The sequence below is a fragment of the Pseudorasbora parva genome, chromosome 20 (assembly GCF_024679245.1).
Source record: "Pseudorasbora parva isolate DD20220531a chromosome 20, ASM2467924v1, whole genome shotgun sequence".
Taxonomy (NCBI): domain Eukaryota; kingdom Metazoa; phylum Chordata; class Actinopteri; order Cypriniformes; family Gobionidae; genus Pseudorasbora; species Pseudorasbora parva.
In genome coordinates, this window is record NC_090191.1 from 33,998,392 (window position 1) to 34,018,950 (window position 20,559).

At 41.4% G+C, this 20,559-nt stretch overlaps 1 long non-coding RNA gene and 1 pseudogene across 2 annotated transcripts; both read left to right on the forward strand.

Moving 5' to 3' along the window:
* The window catches only part of LOC137049117 (scavenger receptor cysteine-rich type 1 protein M160-like), a 107,022-nt pseudogene that overhangs the window by 84,682 nt on the left and 1,781 nt on the right, over window positions 1-20,559 (forward strand).
* LOC137049576 (uncharacterized) lies at window positions 4,412-14,309 on the forward strand. 2 transcript variants are annotated; one of them, XR_010899647.1, is made up of 4 exons: window positions 4,412-4,477; window positions 4,797-4,859; window positions 5,217-5,314; window positions 14,222-14,309. It is a non-coding gene; the product is annotated as an uncharacterized lncRNA (long non-coding RNA). The 2 variants fall into 2 exon arrangements; XR_010899646.1 differs by lacking the exon at window positions 14,222-14,309 and having other exon boundaries at window positions 5,217-5,919.

The following is a 20,559-nucleotide window of genomic DNA, read 5'->3' on the forward strand; positions in this document are numbered from 1 at the left end:
AGTTTGTCTTCTGTTACATGTAAAGAGTAATCTAGTGAGGGTGGGAATTTTGTGATTGTTATTTTGCGCCGTTTCTATAGTTCTACTCCAAAACAGGAAATGTCCTTTCTGAAGAACAGCATTCGGGGTATGACAATGCTGATGAGCTTCTTTCAGGTTAGAGGACTGAAATATAGTTTATGTGTTCAAGGTAATGCACATTAATACCCTTTATACCCAGACGCTATGCCACTGTATGTGTCTGCTACATACAGAAATATGTTAAATTAATTAAAAACATTCAGTTAGTAAGGTAACATTTAGCCAGGACTCTAGACTACGAACAAAATGGTTGCAAATGCAATATTTTTTTGATAATGTGCAAGTTAAAATTTCACACAGTCTCATTGGTGTGAGGCCTGTTGCCAAAGTCATTGTCATCAGTTATCAAATCAAATCACCTTTATTTATATAGCGCTTTCTACAAGTCCAATTGACCTATTAGTAAGCCCCGCCCTTCTTAGTTACTGTTGCTAACTCGGACAAACAACGAATTTGCTATGTTTTAACAATGACAGCTGTCAGTGTGAAAACCTCACCCCAAGTTGTTTTTGGAGACAAAATGTAGTGTATACCCCATCTGAATGAAGACCAAACTTTACTGATGGTTTATGATGTTTATTGCTCCAAAAAAATCACAGCAAGAGCTGAACAAACAAAGCGTGCGCATTAATGTCTCATTCACAAACTCTCTCTCTCTCCGTTGCATTATCATTAACATACACAGCAAATTACACAAAAACACTCGTACAACTAATAATAAACAAACATATACAGACCATGTGCCTTTTCGTGGGTGCAGTTTATAACTGGTAAATCTGTATCAGCAAAATATCTCAGATGAACTGCGTGCAAGCTCTCCCTTTCACTACCCGTAAACTATAATAGCCATTAAAATAGGAGTCCCTCAACTATAGTAAGACAGATAATGTAGACCTTAAACATATTTAAACTCACAGAAATATCAAAAATGTTTACAAAAACAAACTAAACGATAAAGAAGAATATGAGGAGAAGCCTCATTACGATCGCAGATGATAACATCCAGGATCAACACTGTTCATGTAACACAGGGTCAGGTTAAATTCATTTACATGTAACCATCTTAATATGGAGAGATGTTTTTTAATTTAACTTACACCGTTACATGACGTGACAACAGTTAGTTACCTATCACTTTAATTGTAACTTACAACTTTAATTGTAACTTAATGAGAGTATGACAACCAAAATGTCAAATCCTCTCAGTATACCTGGAATCAGTGTTACAGTACCCCAGGAACATCGGTTTACCATTTTTGTAGCAGAAACACCATCAAACCGATGAGAGCATCAGATTTTCCAATGCTTCTCTATGGCACTGAAACCTAAAGATGTCCGAGTTCTGGTGTCCGTGCAACTGATGCTCAACTGCTATTGGCTCATCTGCGTTCGAGGGAAGGGGCTTACCGATACGTCGATTGTTTCAAAGCAGCATCACATTGTTAAAAGGAAGATAATGCAACAATATTTGATTCGGATGTACAGCCGCTTTGGTGAAAACGGTGATGTTATCCAGCTCATTTTATTTATCATATAGTGTCAATGCGGGCAGATCAGTTATATAGTTGAAATCTAGGTGTCCCCAACTGAGCAAGCCAAAAGCCAACGGCAACGGTGGCAAGGAACCAAAACTCCTTCAGGGCCAGAATGAAGAAAAAAAACTTGGGAGAAACCAGGCTCAGTCAGTATTCTCCTCTGGTCGACGAACAAACAGTGTATGAATATGATTCTGGCAGCAATGTAGGTCTTAAGTCATATTAGGTAAATAGATATTCTTAAGATTATTCGAAAGATTGGAGTCGTGATGCCAGAGACGGGTTTAATGAGGATGTCGTGTCGAAGCAGCATTTACAGGGGGAGATTCATTGACACGCTCTCTGCAGACACTTCAGGGATGCGTTGGTAATGTCCAGGCGCAGGTCCACCATCTGATCTGGATATGGCCCGATCCAGCTGACTGCAGTAAACCTCGGGATGAACAGAGAGACTAACATTAGCTCAGATGCCACTGTTTTTATGATGTACGAGTACATCAGGTGTTATGGGAAGTGTTCCCGGTTCCGGCTGACCTAGTTAATGCAGCATAACAATCATTTAACTGATTTGAATAATAGAAATGTATAATGTTCTATGTGTATGCCATAGAAAAGAGATGCATTTTTAGTCTAGATCTAAACTGACACAGTGTGTCTGCTTCCTGAGCAATGTTAGGAAGAGATTAAGTGTTAGGAAGTGTTCAATAGAAAAAGGATCAACAGAGTTTAGGAGTCAGATTTCAATCATCACGAGAGTGAGGGGCTGAATAACAAGATGATCACGGAAGATTTGGTTTCCAAGCAAAATGTAAAAGCGCCTATTTAAATGAGTTTGTCTTTGTACTGTTTTGTTGTTGTGTTTTTCAGTAAAGGTGCCCTAGAATCAGTTGAAACAATATTTGAAATTGTTCTCTGATATCTACATAGAGGGTGTGTGGCTTATTTAAGGGCAAAATTTGTCCAGATACAGTTTTACAGGTCCATTTACAACCCTATAAATTGTCCCTAGGATGTAATGCTCTGTTTTTGCCTTATTTGAAAGAGTCTGGAAGAGACTTTCTTTGGAAGAGACATTTTTTATCCGTGGGAAGGGTAGAAAAGTCCTCACGTCTCCTGCACAGCCTGGAACATGACATGTGTCCATGAGAGAAGTTTGTTGACCTGCAGTTTTGTAGATTCGGCTCCGTCAGTTCCGCCTGAAAATGAACATGTTTGGACAGATGCAAATGTTCGGGGCGTGCATATAAATGATCCCCAACGCTTGCGTCACGGTTGGCCTTATTATTTCACCATGGCAAGGTTAATTCAATTTTTCATTCTAGGGCACCTTTAAGAATAATGAACCCACCATTCAAGTAACCTGCCCCCAAACTGGCGATAAATCTAAACCGAAACTAAAATGTGCACGGCAGCGCTGTCATTCATTCACGGCCACACAGTCATTCATGGTGTGTGTCCACTGGCACATTTTCAGTTCATTACTATGAAAGATCAACTTTGCCTTTCTCCTCTCCATTAAGAATTCGTCATTTAAAAGCCCCTGCCGGTGATACCGGTGTTGGCATACTTCGATTAACTGGTACACAAGTAGGCTACCGCTAGCAAAACAATAGGCTACATTTATAGTTTGTAAAATAGCCTAAACAGTGATTATCACTGTGAGTGACAGTAACCGCTTCCATTGATAAGTCTCTATAAAGTTTACTCTATTCTTCTCTATTCTTACTTTCATGTATTTCAGGAAAAGTGGATGAATTGATGTGTTGTAAGTCTGACAGATCGGATTCTCTGAACTGCGTGGCAAACTAATACGGGCCACGGCGATGCATGATTTTTCATCAACAAAACTTGTTTACTTGCATGCATTTAAGAATCAGAATATCAGGTTGTTGATGACATAGTCAGCAAGTTCGTGAATATTTTGAATAAAAAAGGAAAAATGCAATAAAAGCAGATCTGCCATACTGCTGTTGTTGCTGTAGTGTCACGTGAAGGGCATGATGCGTCATCGTGGAAATATTACTTTAAAAAAAATAACCATGGCAATAATACTTTTGTTATGTATGATAACATTTTAGTAATGGTTTCTTTTAAATGTATTCTTGTTGGAAGCAATGTCTAAATTCAAATATGTTTCAAATTATCAAGCTTTTAGTCACGTCAATCTTTAGATCAATGCAAAATCAGCATATAGAAATCAAGAGAACAATTCAGCATCGTCCAAGGTCATTATGATTCATAGAAAAAAGGTGCGACCAAATTGTTAATCGGTGCGACCAGCTGAGAAAGTTAGTCGCACCAGAGCGACCGGTGGGAAGATTGAGAGTCCTGCTTTTAGCATTCTCAACCTAAATTAAGTTAGATCTCATTTTGAATTAACACGCATGACAACGAGGCTGTGTGGGATAGTTTTTACAATAGCATGCGCCATATAAAGGCCCAAGATCATGACATTTTCACAACACTCAACTTTCAAAACTGAAAGACCATAAGTCAGTTGAAAAAGCATGTTGTTAAGCAGCAGTGCAATCCATTCAACGCACTGTATTATCCCTCACAGCCTCGGTTTCATTCCTCTCAAAAATGAAATACGGCGCCACCCTGACTAAGGTCTACTGAATAAAAAATTGTGTTAAAAAAATATTTATTACAAATTCTAAACTTAACATAATCCTTCTGCTGCTTTGTGGTTCAAAAAGATCATTTGTCAAAATCATTGTTGTTTTGCAGTGAAACCCAGCAGAATGTTCATTATTTTTGTTTTGCATTATTTATTTATTTATTTATTTACTGATCAGAATCTGCAGTAAGAGTCACAGCTGATTATTATAACGACGCCTCCACCATCAAACGCCCAACAGGTCAGTGCAATGCCTTTGATAACTAATCACAGGATTCACATTTGGGCCTGTGAACAGTTAAATCTGTTTCTGTTTATTATATTTTTAAATTTAATTTCTAAATTTAATCATTTAGAAGCACAACAAATCAGACCAGAGAATTATGATCATATAATCTCTCTTTGACTGAGACATTTTTCTACAGGTTTTTCTATAATTATTCATATTATTTTAATATGGCTGTATATTTTATGTGATTTAATTAAATGTGTAATTTCCAAAATCCCAAATTTGACATTCATGGATGCAACATATATATTTTTATTTTATTTTGTTGCAGATGATTTTTCAGAAACCTATGATGATGTCGTCATCATACCACAGTCCTCCGATAATAAAGAAGGTATGTGTTTAAAATGGTAATGTGAAAAAATTAAGAGACTGTTATATTAGTGTTATATAAATTAACTCATATGTAATTTATATAAATAATTGAATTCTAAATCATCATTACATTGATAATGTTTATGTTGTACATAATAGTGTAGTTTAAAGTGCAATGTGAAATGTTTGTCTATGTGATTATAATTCTTGATAGACACATTCATGTCAGAGGTATGATGATGTGAGAGACTGCTTTATCTCACACTGAATTAATTTTCATAACCAAACATTTAATTTTCATGACATTGATGAGCTCATTGTTACTTTGTTATAAATGTATTGATTAATTAATATTAACATTCTTGTTTTCTAACAGCAGACTATGATTATTTGGGGGAGGAGCCATGAAAAGGGGCGTGGTTGTTTAAGTCAGTGACCACACCCACTGCCTCACATTCTTTTACATCTTTAAAGGTCTACATTCTCTACATACTAACTCTTACATCTTTTAAGAGTGAAATTCTGCATACTGTTAAGTTTTTGTTCCACCAGTATGTCATGTTACATTTAGTACTTAAATGTACCAGATCAATTACATTCAGCTAATTTTCAAAATTTGAACACAAAGAGAATATGCTCTCATATTCTCTCTTTGCTCTCATGTTGTTGTTTCAAATTCGTCTGTGTGTATTTACTTTCCATTTGCCATATTTGTTGTAATTAATTTGCTGTATTGTTTGTAATTTAAAGTGATATTAACAGATAGTCTTTCAGAGGTGAGAAATCATGAACTTTGCTCATAAAACATTATGATGCATCTGGACTGTGATTGAACCCATTACAGTTCAGAAGCATCACTATTAAACAGCACAACCCAGTGTTTAACAGTTCACGGCACCTTAAACTGAAAACCAGACTGACTATAAACATGAAACAAATGTATTCAAATGTATGAATTATTTCATCATCTATTTTCTTGTGATATCATCTATTTTAATATGCTGTAACATTTCTATCTTTATGTACTTCAAGCAGGCTTGTGATCAGCTAAAGACAAAAGAAAGAGAACCACTTCTCCCCATTCAATATGGCTGAATAAAATATAATCATTATTATTATTCACATATTTTTTTATTATTGAAAGTATAAAAATTAAACAAACAAATAAATATTATATTATTGCAATAATTATAAGTATGTATTATTATTATTTATTGTTTATTATACAGGGCATTGCCACAATAAAGTGAGATGCCACTAGATGGCGGCGATAGCTCTTGCTTCTTATCCGTGCATAAAATACTTGTATTTAACTTTCCCACTCAGATATATGCAATTCACATTGGTCATTCTTCACAGGTCAGAAAATATGGAAATCCATATTAATAAAGAAAAAATCATATCCCTGCTGTAAAGGAAAGGGGAATCCAATATTAGCCCTGGGCCCTAACCCTAACCCTATTTTTTTACAGTCTATGCCTGGGACCGAATTTCCTATTTCCTACAATACATTAGGTGAAAAAAGTGTGTGAAAGGAGTTTGTCTGAATTTATAGTATTCATAAAACAGTAGGTAAATATACTCTCCCATGAGGACAACTGTAGGGTAGCCTGAGTTTTGGAACAGAGGGGCAAGTGAAACTCACTAATTAACTTGTGTGAGCATTCTGACATTGGTTCTCTAAAATGACCATAAAACTGTGATATATTTCATTTCATGGTGCCCTTCAAGGCAATTTAGGCAAATGTGTGGGATGGGAGTTGAAACAGGCTGTATTAAATGTACCCGCAGTCCTGTCAAGGCCTAGGATGGAGGCCACAACTGCAGCCGGAAGCACAATTCTAAGTGAATAAGAGTAAGATCATTAATGAGTATGTGAAGGACTTGTTCAGTGGGCTGGTTTTTAGTTGTTCCGTATATTTGTAATTGAAAACTGTTCAACATTTTAGAGATAAACTCTTACTCTTTCCAGTGATTTACTGATGAATTGTGGGCTATTTAACTCTTAGATGTTGCTATTTAATAGCAAATTATCAGTTGTGTATAATAAACAACAGAAATAAAATCAAGAGATAATTGCAGAATAATACCTTTTAAGACATTCTAACGATTCACATTAGTTTGTTATTGGCTACTTTAGAGAATTACGCATGGGTGGTTTAATTGTAGGATCCTGTTTCAACTATAATTGAAATTAAGGTACTTCATGTTTTTATGAACTATAGCAGTCGAAAATATGAACTATTTAAAAATATTATTGATACTTTATTAAGAAGTATTATTATTACTTTATTAAGATACTTTATTTACTGTATTAAGAAAAACATAAGGAAAAAAAACATGAAAAAGTAACATGTCTTCATGACTAGATTGTGTAGTGTAAAACACAAAACATGTTCCAATCTGTTGCCCTTCGTCCAGATTTTAATTTTTTTTATAGAATTAAATTTTTGATGTTCTCAAAGTAAGTTCTCAACTCAGACATCCTGTGATTTCAGACATAGCTCATGATTATTTTAACACCAGTCTCTCTCTTCATCCACTGTAAAGAAATATTCTTGGTTTAACTTTAAAAAGTAAGTAACCTGCTTGCCTTAAAATTTTGAATTTGTTGAAATTAAAAATTTGAGTTGATACAATGAAGAAAATTTGTTTAATAAATAGAAACGTCTCAGGTTACGTATGTAACCCTAGTTCCCTGAGGGAACGAGACGCTGCGTCGAAACGCTGTGAGAACGCCTCTGCGTTAATGCGTCGTGAAGCGCCTGTAGAACCATTCCATCGGAAAAAAGATCGATCGTCGGCGTGATGACGTCATCGACCGGAAGCTATAAAACGTCCGTGAAAACAAACAGGAACTAACTTCTGATAAAGCCTGAAGTAAGTGATCACGGACACGCCGGGAGTATGGCAGAGCGACGCAGCGTCTCGTTCCCTCAGGGAACTAGGGTTTCATACGTAACCTGAGACGTTCCCTTTCGGGGAACTCGAGCTGCGTCGAAACGCTGTGAGAACGCTTATACCCACATCGCCATAGGACCAAGTGTCTCGTATGTGTGAAGCCGAAGCGCACACGGTTACGAGAGTACCTGTGCCCCTACTGTAGATGCCAGGTCTAGTTCGTAGAACCTGACGAAGGTAGAAGGAGACGACCATCCGGCCGCGTTGCAGATATCGTGGAGGGAAGCCCCCGACAAGAGTGCTTTAGAAGCAGCCATACCCCTGGTTGAGTGCGCCCGGACAGCCAGTGGAGATGGCTGCCCGGTAGCTTCATAAGCAAGTGAGATGGCCTCGACCACCCACTTGCTCATCCTCTGCTTGGATACTGGGGCCCCCTTCTTAGGGGGTCCAAAGCAAACAAACAATTGTTCCGATTTCCTCCACAGGGCAGCTCTGTGGACATAAGTATCCAGTGCCCTCACAGGACACAGCAGATTTAACCTTTCCTGGTCTGACGTCATAAACGGAGGAGGACAGAAGGCTTGTAGAGTGATGGGGCCCCGTGGGCTCGTAGGAACCTTGGGGACATAACCCGGCCTGGGATGCAGAAATGCTTTCACCATCCCTGGCGCAAACTCTAGACATGAGGGCCCTACTGACAGGGACTGAATATCTCCTATCCTTTTAAGAGATGAAATGGCCAAAAGGAAGATAGTTTTTAAGGTGAGGAACTTATCCGAAACCTCCTCCAGAGGTTCGAACGGAGGTCCGGACAAGCCCCTCAAAACAATGGCCAAGTCCCATGCTGGGACCCTCGAGTGCATAACTGGCCTCAACCTTAATGTGCCACGAAGGAAGCGTGTAATTAGAGGGTGTCTTCCCAAAGACACTCCACTGCAAGGGACGTGGAAGGCACCCAAGGCCGCCACGTACACCTTAAGTGTGGAGGGGGTCAACCCTGCCGAGAACCTTGCCTGCAGGAACTCCAGCACTGTACCAACCGGGCAGTTAACTGGGTCCCACTGGCGTTCTCTGCACCATGCTGAGAAAAGTCTCCATTTCAAAGCGTACAGCTTCCTTGTGGACGGAGCTCTGGAGTGTAGGATGGTCTGCACGACCTCGGCCGAGAGACCTTCCTCTATGAGCCTAGCCCCCTCAGAGGCCAGGCCCACAGTTTCCACATCTCCGGGCGTGGGTGCAGGAATCTCCCGCCCGCCTGAGAGAGTAGATCCCTCCTGATCGGAATCTCCATCGGAGAGCCTTCCAGGAGAGATATCAGGTCCGAAAACCATACTCGGGTCGGCCAGTTCGGAGCCACTAGAAGTACCTGGGCCCCGTCCCGGCGTACCCTCTCCAGAACTCCTGGAAGCAAGACAATCGGGGGGAAGGCGTACAGAGGCAGCCTCGGCCACTCCTGTACCATGGCATCCAGCCCCAGCGGGGCCGGATGGGTCAGAGAAAACCACTGCGGGCAGTGAGAATTCTCCGCCGAAGCGAACAGGTCTATCTCCGCTTTCCCATAAACCTTCCAAAGGAGCTCCACCACCTCTGGGTGGAGTCTCCAGTCCCCGGGGCCTCGGCCCCTGTCTCGACAGGCTGTCTGCTTCCTGATTCAGGGCCCCCGGGATATATACTGCCCTGATTGACAGCAATTTCCCTTGGGCCCACAGGAGGATCCGATGTGCCAATTTGTCCAACGGACGAGACCTCAGACCCCCCTGGTGATTTATATAGGCCACCACGGACGTGTTGTCTGTTCTGACTAGTACATGGTGGCCCCTGAGGTCGGGCAGGAACTGTTTCAATGCAAGAAACACTGCGAGCATCTCTAGCCGATTTATGTGCTAGTGCCGCTGATGTTCCTGCCATAGACCCTGGGATGAGCGACCACTCATGGTCGCCCCCCAGCCCGTGAGAGAGGCGTCTGTCGTTAGCGTTACGCGACGAACATGAGCCCCCAACACGGGACCCTGAGATAAAAACCCCGGGTTTTTCCACATGACCAGAGCACTTAGGCATCGCCGCGTGACTTTGATCGTGCGGAGCGGATTTCCCCTCGGGGAGAACCCTTTTGTTTTGAGCCACCACTGCAGTGGCCTCATGTACAGTAGGCCAAAAGGTATCACGTTGGATGCTGCTGCCATGAGACCTAACAGTTTCTGGAACCGTTTCACAGTGACGGCTCGGCCTAGCTTCTGTTCTTTGGCGGCTGCCAGGATAGATGCTATGCGTGTTGGCGATAATTGCGCCCGCATAATTACCGAGTCCCAGTTCACACCTAGAAAAGTGGTTCTCTGAGCCGGAGAAAGCACACTCTTCTTGGCGTTCAGCCTCAACCCCAGCTTCGACATATGGGCGAGAACAGCATCTCGATGCTGAACCGCCCTCTGCTCTGTATTCGCTAGAATCAGCCAGTCGTCGATATAGTTCAGTATGCGGATGCCCTGTAGACGCAGCGGCGCCAGAGCTGCATCCACACACTTGGTGAACGTGCGGGGTGACAGTGCTAGACCGAAGGGAAGTACACGATATTGGTATGCCTCTCCCCCGAAGGCAAACCTCAGGAACTTCCTGTGATGTGGAAGGATGGAGACATGAAAATACGCATCTTTGAGGTCTATGGTGACAAACCAATCCTCCGATTTGACCTGCGCTACAATCTGTCTGAGTGTAAGCATCTTGAATTTGAGCTTGGCCACCGAGCGATTCAATAGCCGCAGATCTAATATCGGGCGTAAGCCCCCATCCTTCTTCGGCACGATGAAGTAACGGCTGTAAAAGCCAGACTCCCTGCTGGGAGGGGGAACCCTCTCTATAGCCCCTTTTTGCAGGAGTGTCTCTACTTCCTGTGCCATTACCAGAGCCTGCTCCGGGCCCACCTCTGTAGGTAGGACACCGCAGAAAGGAGGTGGCCGACTTTTGAATTGAATGGCGTACCCCCTTTCTACTATCTGCAGGACCCAACGAGATATATTTGATAGACGTTTCCATTCGTCTAGAAAATCTACTAAGGGAACCAGCCTCTCGAGGCTGGCCTCTGGTGTATTTTGAGCAACAAATGCAGTGCCCTGAAGCGGCGGACCGGCAGGGAACGACTGACTTGACTGCTCGGGGACCCCCCGGAGGGGGTGCGGACCACCCTCGGGTGGCCCGCGGAGACCGACTGCTCCCCGGCATTGCGGCGGGGTTGGCAGCGCGGCCCCCTGAGGGTGCCGTAGGGAAGCGGGTACCGTTGGCAGGGGTAAACACCGCTTCCCTACAGGGGGAACCACCCTCAGCGTCCTGACGCTTCTGGCGTCAGGAACGCTTCGACGAGGCCTTCTTGGCGATCAGGACTGTCCGCAGATCAGCCCTGCCCCTCGAAGGCCTCGCCTGAGAGCGCCGCCCCTCGTCCCCGCGCTGAGGGGGAGCTCGAGCGGCGACGCTCTGCTTTTGTTGCGCCCTGTGAGCGGAGCTCGTACTCGGCTTAGGCTGCCTGATGTCAGCGGCAGCCCCAGGGACCTGGACCCGGAGAGGGAGAAACTGCTTTAGCGCCGCAGCTTGTTTCTTTGACTCCTGGAACCTCTCGGTGACAGTGTGTACTGCGTCACCGAAGAGGCCACCAGGAGACAGCGGCGCGTCGAGCAGGAAGCTTTTCTCCCTCTCCTTGATTTCAGTGGGGTTGAGCCATAAATGCCTCTCCGTAGCCACCAATGCTGCCATAGAGCGGCCAACACATCTGGCCGTCTCTTTGGTGGCCCGGAGAGTAAGATCAGCTGCTGTTCTTAGCTCATTTATGACATCACCCCCCACTTCATCACGTCCATCTAAGTCCCTGAGCAGGTCAGCCTGATAAGCCTGCATTATAGCCATGGTATGCAGGCATGCAGCAGCCTGACCTGCCGCCGAGTACGCTTTGCCCACCAGTGCCGACGTTGTTTTTAATGGTCTGGTGGGCAAAGTCGGGGCCTTCAGGGACGATGCCGAGGAAGGCGAGAGATGGCTCGCGAGCGTCTCTTCTACCTTTGGCATCGCCCCATAACCGTAGTGCTTCAGCCCCATGATGTTGCTGTAGACCGAAGTCTGAGGGCTGAACACACGGTATGATGCCGGTCTCCTCCATGATGTTGCCACCTCGGTGTGCAAATCATGGAAGAATGGCAGGCCCCGCCGCTGAGGTTCTGAAGCGCGAGCGGGCAGGAATCTTTCATCTAATTTGCTAGATCTCTTTCTTCCTGCCTCAGATCTTTCTACGGGCCAGTCAATATTTAATCTGGCCACAGCTCGCGTTAGAACCTCAACGAGCTCCTCACTCGCAGGGGACTGAAGTGGCGAATCTTCAGTCGCGATGCTCTCAATGTCCACCTCCTCGGAGCTGGATAGTTGGAGCACCGGCGGCTCTCTCGGGGGGGAAGAAACCGCAATGCGTGCTTCCAAGCCCCGAGAAGAGCCGCTGGATGGAGCAGGTGAGGGCAGAGATAAGGCAGCGCCCGTCTCAAACCCCTCTGCAACATCCAATTGTGAACCCCACGACTGCAGCCTCCGCTCTGCCTCGGCAGCAGCGGGACCAGAGCCGCGGGGAACACGAGCCGAGGCACCCTCCTCGAAGAGTGCCCGGCGGGAGCGCAGCGTTCTCAGTGGCATACGCTCACAGTGCTCGCAAGCAGCCCCCTCGAGGGCTGCCTGGGCATGCTGCGCTCCCAAGCAGGCAACACAAAGAGAGTGTGTATCCCCACTCGTGATGTAGCGTGGGCAGGGATGTACACACCTCTTGAACTGACTGCTTTCACTCGCCATTTCTCTATCTATTTATTTTCTCTTTTTTGTAAATATAAGGAATATTTAACAAAGGGTGGAAAAACTCTTTCAATAGACAGACAAAAACACCAAATAGACAGACAGGTTCACACAGATCGCTTGCTGAAGGCTCAGAAGCTAGTTCCTTTTTGTTTTCACGGACGTTTTATAGCTTCCGGTCGATGACGTCATCACGCCGACGATCGATCTTTTTTCCGATGGAATGGTTCTACAGGCGCTTCACGACGCATTAACGCAGAGGCGTTCTCACAGCGTTTCGACGCAGCTCGAGTTCCCCGAAAGGGAACTCAAAATATTATTGTATCTGAACCACATAAAACATAATGAATCATGAAAATAGCACTATTTGGCATGTTTCACTTGCTCATCACAAATAAAACACACAATAACCCATATGCCACAAAATATTGAATAATATTTGAATAAACGTTGTCAAATCTCAAAAATGTTCATTGCACTAACTCAAATTTTTTATTTCATTGAACTCAAATTTTTATGGCAACAGGTAAATAATTTTTTAAGTAATGTTTTACAGTGTCCACTGCTCTCCCATCTTTTTCTTCTTCTCCTGTTTTCTTAATCTTGTCCTACAGTTTTATTTTTTAGAAATGCTGACAAAACAGAAAATTCATAACTTAAACATCAGTTGCCCTGACTTCACTTGAGTTTTAATGAATGAAGTTTAAACATTAAAAATATATAAAAGTAAAAAATTCAATAGATATCACTCTTACTGTTGCAGGACCATCAGGAAAAATGTTGCTGCCTTAAATTAAGTACAAACAACTTGGATATTTAAATAATTTTAACCTAAATTACATTAAACTGACTTAAAAAAATAGATGAATCTTGTATAACTTGAAATATGCTTAACTTATTAAGTTGAAATATGCGCATTATGATTAGGCAAAGCAATGTAAAAACAAATATCATAACTTAAAATGTCAAAAGGTCAAATGTAAAGAGGACTTTTTTTTTATCTTGGTCATAACTTGGTTTTCTTTTTTCTTTTTTTACTGTGTAAGCTGATAGAATATGAGAGCCGCACAGCTAGAGTTAAATGAATGTGCAATGAAATGTCCTCTTCATGAAGTAAAATAGAGCCATAAAGTTCCTGTTAGAAATAAATGAACAATTCCTGTCCATAAGCATGTTTAACAAGCTCTATTATCTGGACACTCGTCTGCTCCTCTTTACAATAAGAAGTGTTTTGCCTCCCTCTGCTGGATGAATTACGCATTGCTGAATGAAACTTATTACAGCTACAAATATCTTTGACAAAATTTCAAATGAATGTCTTTGGAGCAGAAACCAATGTTTATCAACAGATATGATAAGAGATATTAACAGATGTGTTATTTTTATTATATAGCAGCAGTCCAGTTCATTTGCTAATGTATTAATGTTTATTACTCTTGGAACACCATAGTAATAATATTATGCACATTTGTCCCAAAGATATGACTTGGAAAAAGTTTTTTTAAAATGTATAAATGATATATTTATAGCAAAGATCAAGTATTTAGTGTGTGAAGTAAAGCTTCAGTAGTGAGCAGTCAGTCGTCAGTCTTGTATGTTGTGTGTGAGACTCAGGCTTTGATGCTGAATATAACCTGCAGTGTTTCTGGATCAATCTCCTTTAAGTTTAGTGTGACTTTCTCTCCACGCTGACATATGACTGACACGAGTCTGTCCTCAGTGAAGTGTCTCTTCACGCTGGAGGAGGAGTCCCGCTCATCAGCGCAGATGTTCTCTTGATATATATGGTGAAAATCATAAATGCCTCCTCTGATTTGTCAGTGATTGTGTTTTATGATTTCCTCTGTTGTGTCTAATAAGGTAACAGTGAGTGTCATTGGCAGCTGTGAGAGTCTCTCTCTCTTTAGGGGACTGACAGGAGCCAGTTTCTTCAGTGTGTTTCAGGAGCCGAGGAGAACAGAGTCAAACAAACAGTGTGACGAGCAGAAGAAGATGGAGGGATGTCTGACACTCGTTTTACTCTCCTCTATTCTCACTATAACCACATCTGGTAAGTAATAGACTGTAAAGATGTGACATTTTACTTGTTTGAATAAGTAGTTTGACTATGATGGCATTAGACAGAAATGGAATAGACGCCTTTGTAATGTCTAAACTAAGATCTTGTGACACTAGACCATTAATTATTAATTACATTTTATTAATTATTTGAGCTTTTACAGGTAACCAGCTCTTATACACTCATGTCTAGCTTTAGTTGTCCAGTTTGAAATATTTCTAAATATTTCTATTTACCAACTTTGTGTGATTTTATAGATAATTGTATAATGTTTTACTACTTCTTTCTCTCTCCTTCATGTACAGATTTTGAGACTGTGAGGTTAGTTAATGGTAACAGTCCCTGCAGTGGTCGAGTGGAGGTTCATCATAATGGTCAGTGGGGAACAGTGTGTCATTATGATTGGGATATGACTGATGCTGCAGTGGTGTGTAGAGAGATAGGATGTGGAGCGGCTGTAGAGGCTGTGCACAGTGCTCGCTTTGGACAAGGATCGGGTCCAATCCTGATGGATAATGTGGACTGTAGTGAATCAGAGTCGACACTGAAGAACTGTGGATCAAGAGGATGGGGTGTTCATTACTGTGGTCATCAACATGATGCTGGAGTCAGATGCTCAGGTGAGCTGCTTCATTCATCACACTTTTAACCCTCTGGTCCTCTTCATTTAAGGGTCACACTTGTCCTCCTCCTGGTCAAAAGTGGCTGAAGCCTTCAAATGTACACTGTAAAAAAAATTGTTGGTTTTTGTTGGTTTAACTTAAAAAAGTAAGTAACCTGGTCACCTTAAAATTTTGAGTTTATTGAAATTAAAAATATGAATTGATACACTAAAGGACATTTGTTTAATAAATAGAAACTCAAATTATTATTGTATCTGAACTACATAAAAAATGTGATAAATCATGAAAATAGCACTATTTGGCATGTTTCACTGCGTCATCAGAAATAAAACACACACAATTACCCAATATTCTTACAAAATCTTTTAATAATATTTTAATAAAGGTTGTCGAATCTAAAAAAAATTTCATTGTATTAACTCAAAATTTTAATTTCAATGAACTCAAAATTTTAAGGCAACCAGGTAACTTTTTTTCTAAATAATTTTTTACAGTGTAACCCCCAGCCCCCCATTATGCAATATGCAATATTTATAAAACATTTATTAGCTATTTTTTCCCATTGAAAATAATAGAACATTTACAAAAAAATGTTTTTAATTATTTTTCAATTAAAGGAACTGTATGTAGGAAATATATTTCAATTAATCATAAAATTGCCCTGATATGTCACTAGACATTAAAGGGGCACTTCAGCGCTGGAAAGATGAATCTGTATTTAAACTGGGTCATTAATGTAGTAGAAATGTGAAATTATTTTTGAATTTGGTGCCTTCTAGACTGAGAAAAGACAGAAATTGTATATTTGTCTCATGGGGATGAAAGACTACAATCATTTGATTATACTCCAGGGTTTCTGCTGATACAAAGCCATTTGCTAATCGCTGAAGTAACCGTTTAAGAAATTATGTTAATTTCAAATACTTATATCACTGACAACAGTAGTCCGGCCAGGATATTGTCATTTAAAAGTTGTTGTTGCAGCCCTCAACTGATGTTGGTGTTGTCATGTTGTGTTTTGGCCTAAAGCTCCGCCCTCCACCTATCGACCAATCATGAAGTCAGAAGTGTTTGGGCATCCGGGTTGCCAGATCTGCTCTAGTTACCACAGCTGCAGCTACAAACGTTCCTGCTGGATCCTGAGCCGATCTGGCAACCTCGAGTCAGGGGGGAGGGGGAGAGGGGATAGTGATTGCATTTCCAGTTTTGGCCACAATCTTACATACACTTCCTTTAAAACAGTATTCCATGTTAAAATAGAGACGGGGAATTCAAAAAAAACATTTGAAGGTAGTTATTGCCCTCTGGTGGCAGTAAAAAAAGAAAAACGGATGTACTGTCCTGTTATGACCACTAGACTCCTATATAACTCTATATAGAGTGGCTTATAAATTCTTTAGTGTTTTTAGACATAAATAGGATTTATAATTACACATTCTCAAAGACTACTTTTTGTCAAGGTTTAGATTTTAAAAATTGTTTTCTTTAAGTTGATTTAAATGTCAGTTGTTGTTGTCGTTGTTGTTTTTTTAGGGGGGGGGGGGGTCTATTTGCGTCTACTTGTGTCTATTTTGCACTCTTGATATTTTAGTGTCACTCCTACATTGTTGTGCACTTTTTTTCTGGTTCATGGCTGATTTGTGGTTTGTATCACCAAAAGATTCCCTGAGTTTTTGTGTTTTTGCGTATTTCCCACTCATTTTCTATGGCTGTCATTTTTGACCGTGAAGAAGGAGACAAGTGTGACTATTTTTTTTACGACCATTTAACATATCCGACTCACCTCCTTGATTTGTTTTGTGTGTTCACATAGATAATGCAACAAAAGTCACCAAGTGTCACCATTCTGCTGAACCAAAAAAATTCAAATTTCAAAACGTAAAATGTTTCGGTCATTTTTGAGGATATTAACATTGATAAACATTTTATGTGAAATTTAAAATGATTTAATATAATTTGTTGTCAGAAGAATTCCTAAACAGCTAATTGATGATTAGTGTGAATGAGTATTTTATTGTCTTAACTCAGTATTATCCTTTATAACATCCATTATTAATGTAAAGACTGTTGTTGTATGTCCACATCATAATCATAGTGACAGATGTTCTTCTCTGTTGTGTAAATATAATCAGAAACCATAAACTACGGAAGGTCAAGACTTGTGGAAGGGTCTCATCTGTGCTCTGGGAGAGTGGAGATGCTTCTTGTAGGCGGCTGGGGTTCAGTGTGTGCGGCTGCCTTTGACCAGCAGGATGCAGAGGTTGTGTGTAGAGAGCTGGACTGTGGAGCTCCTGTACAGGTGCTGGGAGAAGCTGCTTTTGGCAAAGGAGACGCTCAGATGTGGACACAAGAGATTCGGTGCAGAGGAGACGAGTCTCAGATTCGATTGTGTCAAACTTCACATGACATACACTGCTCTCAAGAAAACAATGTGGGACTGATATGTTCTGGTAAAATGTCAATATTTCCTGTGGAGAAATCAGAACCTAGTGGTTAAATACTTAAATATATTTATTGGATCTGTTTTATTAAGATTTCACTGACTTTCACTATTTCTTCATCCAGGTTACACTGATCTCAAACTGGTCAATGGTCCTGACATCTGTTCTGGTCGAGTGGAGCTTCAGTTCCTCAATGATTGGGGCACAGTGTGTGATGCATGCTGGGATATGAGAGCTGCCAGTGTCCTCTGTAGACAGCTGGATTGTGGGATTGCTGTGTCTGTTGTGGGATCAGACTGGTTTGGAGAGGGAAGTGGTGAAATCTGGGCTGATGTGTTTGATTGTGACGGGATGTTCTGGAAACTCACAGAATGTTCCATCTCTTCATGGAGTCGAGCTGAATGTTCTCATAGACGAGATGTTGGAGTCATCTGCTCTAGTGAGTCCTTTCATTAATTTTTGACTTTATTTCTCAGCATGTAGAATGTAATATTAATGTAAAGCATATTCTCAAAATTGCAATATTTTAATAAAATGCCACATTTTTAACTCAGATTCCTCTCTGGCTGTTCATGATGGTCTGGTGCGGTTGTCTGGAGAGAGACAGTGTGAGGGGGAGGTGGAAGTTTCCATCCATCAGGTCTGGAGGAAAGTTCTGCTGGACTCCTGGAGTCTCACTGAATCCTCTGTGGTCTGCAGACAGCTGGGCTGTGGCTCTGTGCTGAACTTCTCCGGCTCCTCTTCATCCAGTCCTGAACTCAGTCATGAGTGTGTGACGGGCTTCCAGTGCTCTGGGAGTGAAGCTCATCTGGGGAACTGCAGCTCTCCACAAACTCTCAACTGCAGCTCCACACAACAGCTGTCAATCTCCTGCCTTGGTGAGAAGAGCAACATCTGGGCAGATTCTTCAGTTGTTAGTGATCAATAATGTGTTTTTCTCTCTCTGAATATCAGGTCACGGGTCCATCAGGCTGGTGGGTTCTGGGGGAGACTGTGCAGGGAGGCTGGAGGTTTTTCACAGCGGCTCATGGGGGACAGTGTGTGATGACTCCTGGGATATTAAAGATGCCCATGTGGTGTGCAGACAGCTGCAGTGTGGAGTGGCCCTCAGTAACCAGCAGGTACCAGCCTGGTTTGGTCCTGGTTCTGGACCCATATGGCTGGATGAGGTGGAGTGTGAGGGGAATGAGACGTCCCTGTGGAACTGCTCTTCTCCAGGCTGGGGAAAACATGACTGTCAACACAAGCAGGATGTAGGAGTCGTGTGCTCAGGTAACTGGTAAAGTAATACAAGATTTTCAAAGATACTATATATATAATTAAAAAATATATATATTTATTATTATTATTATTATTATTATTTTTTTTTTTTTTACAAAATATCCCATGTAATGTACAGTAAGTTATTTTTTTACAAAATAAACTCCAGGATGATCTGGAGCTGATAGTACTTGTATTATCCTGAAGGGGTTTATTTTTCAACATTGACATCTGACTGTCAGTCTGACACAGTGTGGTCATGGAGGATGATCATTTTTTAAATATTTTTATTGACCAAGCAGAATCAAGTAGTATATTTTGTATAATATATTATGAACCTTATGTAAATATACTTTATGTAAATAAACAATGTATGTATTAACCCGTTATTTTTAGGTGATATTTTTGGTTTAGCAAAACCTGGATTCCAATGGTTTTAATACACCCTTTTCCATATTTACCATGTTTATTCATTGTAGCTTTTTTGTTTAATACATCATCCATAATTTATTTAGTTGAAGTTGATTCTCATCTTTTTCTATCCAGAGTTTAACGAGATCAGGTTAACTGAGGGCTGTGAAGGGAATCTGGAGGTTTTCTACAATGGATCCTGGGGTAATGTGTGCTGGAACCAGATGGAACAAGACACAGTGAGTCTGATCTGTCAGGAGCTGAACTGTGGAAGATCTGGTGTTTTGTCTTATTCTACACCAAGACTGGAATCAGCTCCTAACTGGCTGGATAAAGTGAAATGTCGACAACACGATTCAAATCTATGGCAGTGTCCATCTTCACCCTGGGGACAGAATGACTGCAATAGAGATGAAGTGGCCAAAATCACCTGCTCAGGTAAGATGATATTTATCTGAAATATCTTTATCTTTTATCTTTATCTATATTTATTTAAATGGTTCATTAAGATACTTTTATTTATTTATTTTTATTCAGTATTGTATGAAATTTTAACATTTTAATCTCAGAGGAGCAGACTCATGAATCTCCTCAGAGTCGTCTGACATGTTCTACCTCACCATCTCCTCACCAGAGACAGTGCTCAAGTATGTTTATTTGTTTTTATATATATTTAATCTTATATATTTAATCTTATATATAATCTTTTATATATATTTAATTTTATATAATATTCAATCGATACACTGAATCCATGTTCCACATTAATTATATATCACAACTTTAAATAGTTATAAAATGCATTATGTATTGTAAATGTTGTGCTGAAGCTGGTCAGTGATGGTTGATGTGTGTGATTTAGAGCATGTTCCTCTCAGACTGAGTGGAGGGGCGGGCCGGTGCTCTGGGAGGCTGGAGGTGTATCATAACGCTGTGTGGGGCTCAGTCTGTGATGATCTGTGGGACATCAGCGATGCTCAGGTGGTCTGCAGGCAGCTGGGTTGTGGAGCAGCACTGAGGGCTGATGGGAATTCAACCTTTGGTGCTGGTGAAGGTGTTGTGTGGCTGAACAGAGTCGAGTGCAGAGGGAATGAGATTCACCTGTGGGACTGTCCTCTCTCCCTGAAGAACCACACTGACTGCTCCCACAAAGAGCACGCTGGACTCACCTGTGCAGGTCACAGCAACACACTAAGGAATGTTAAAACA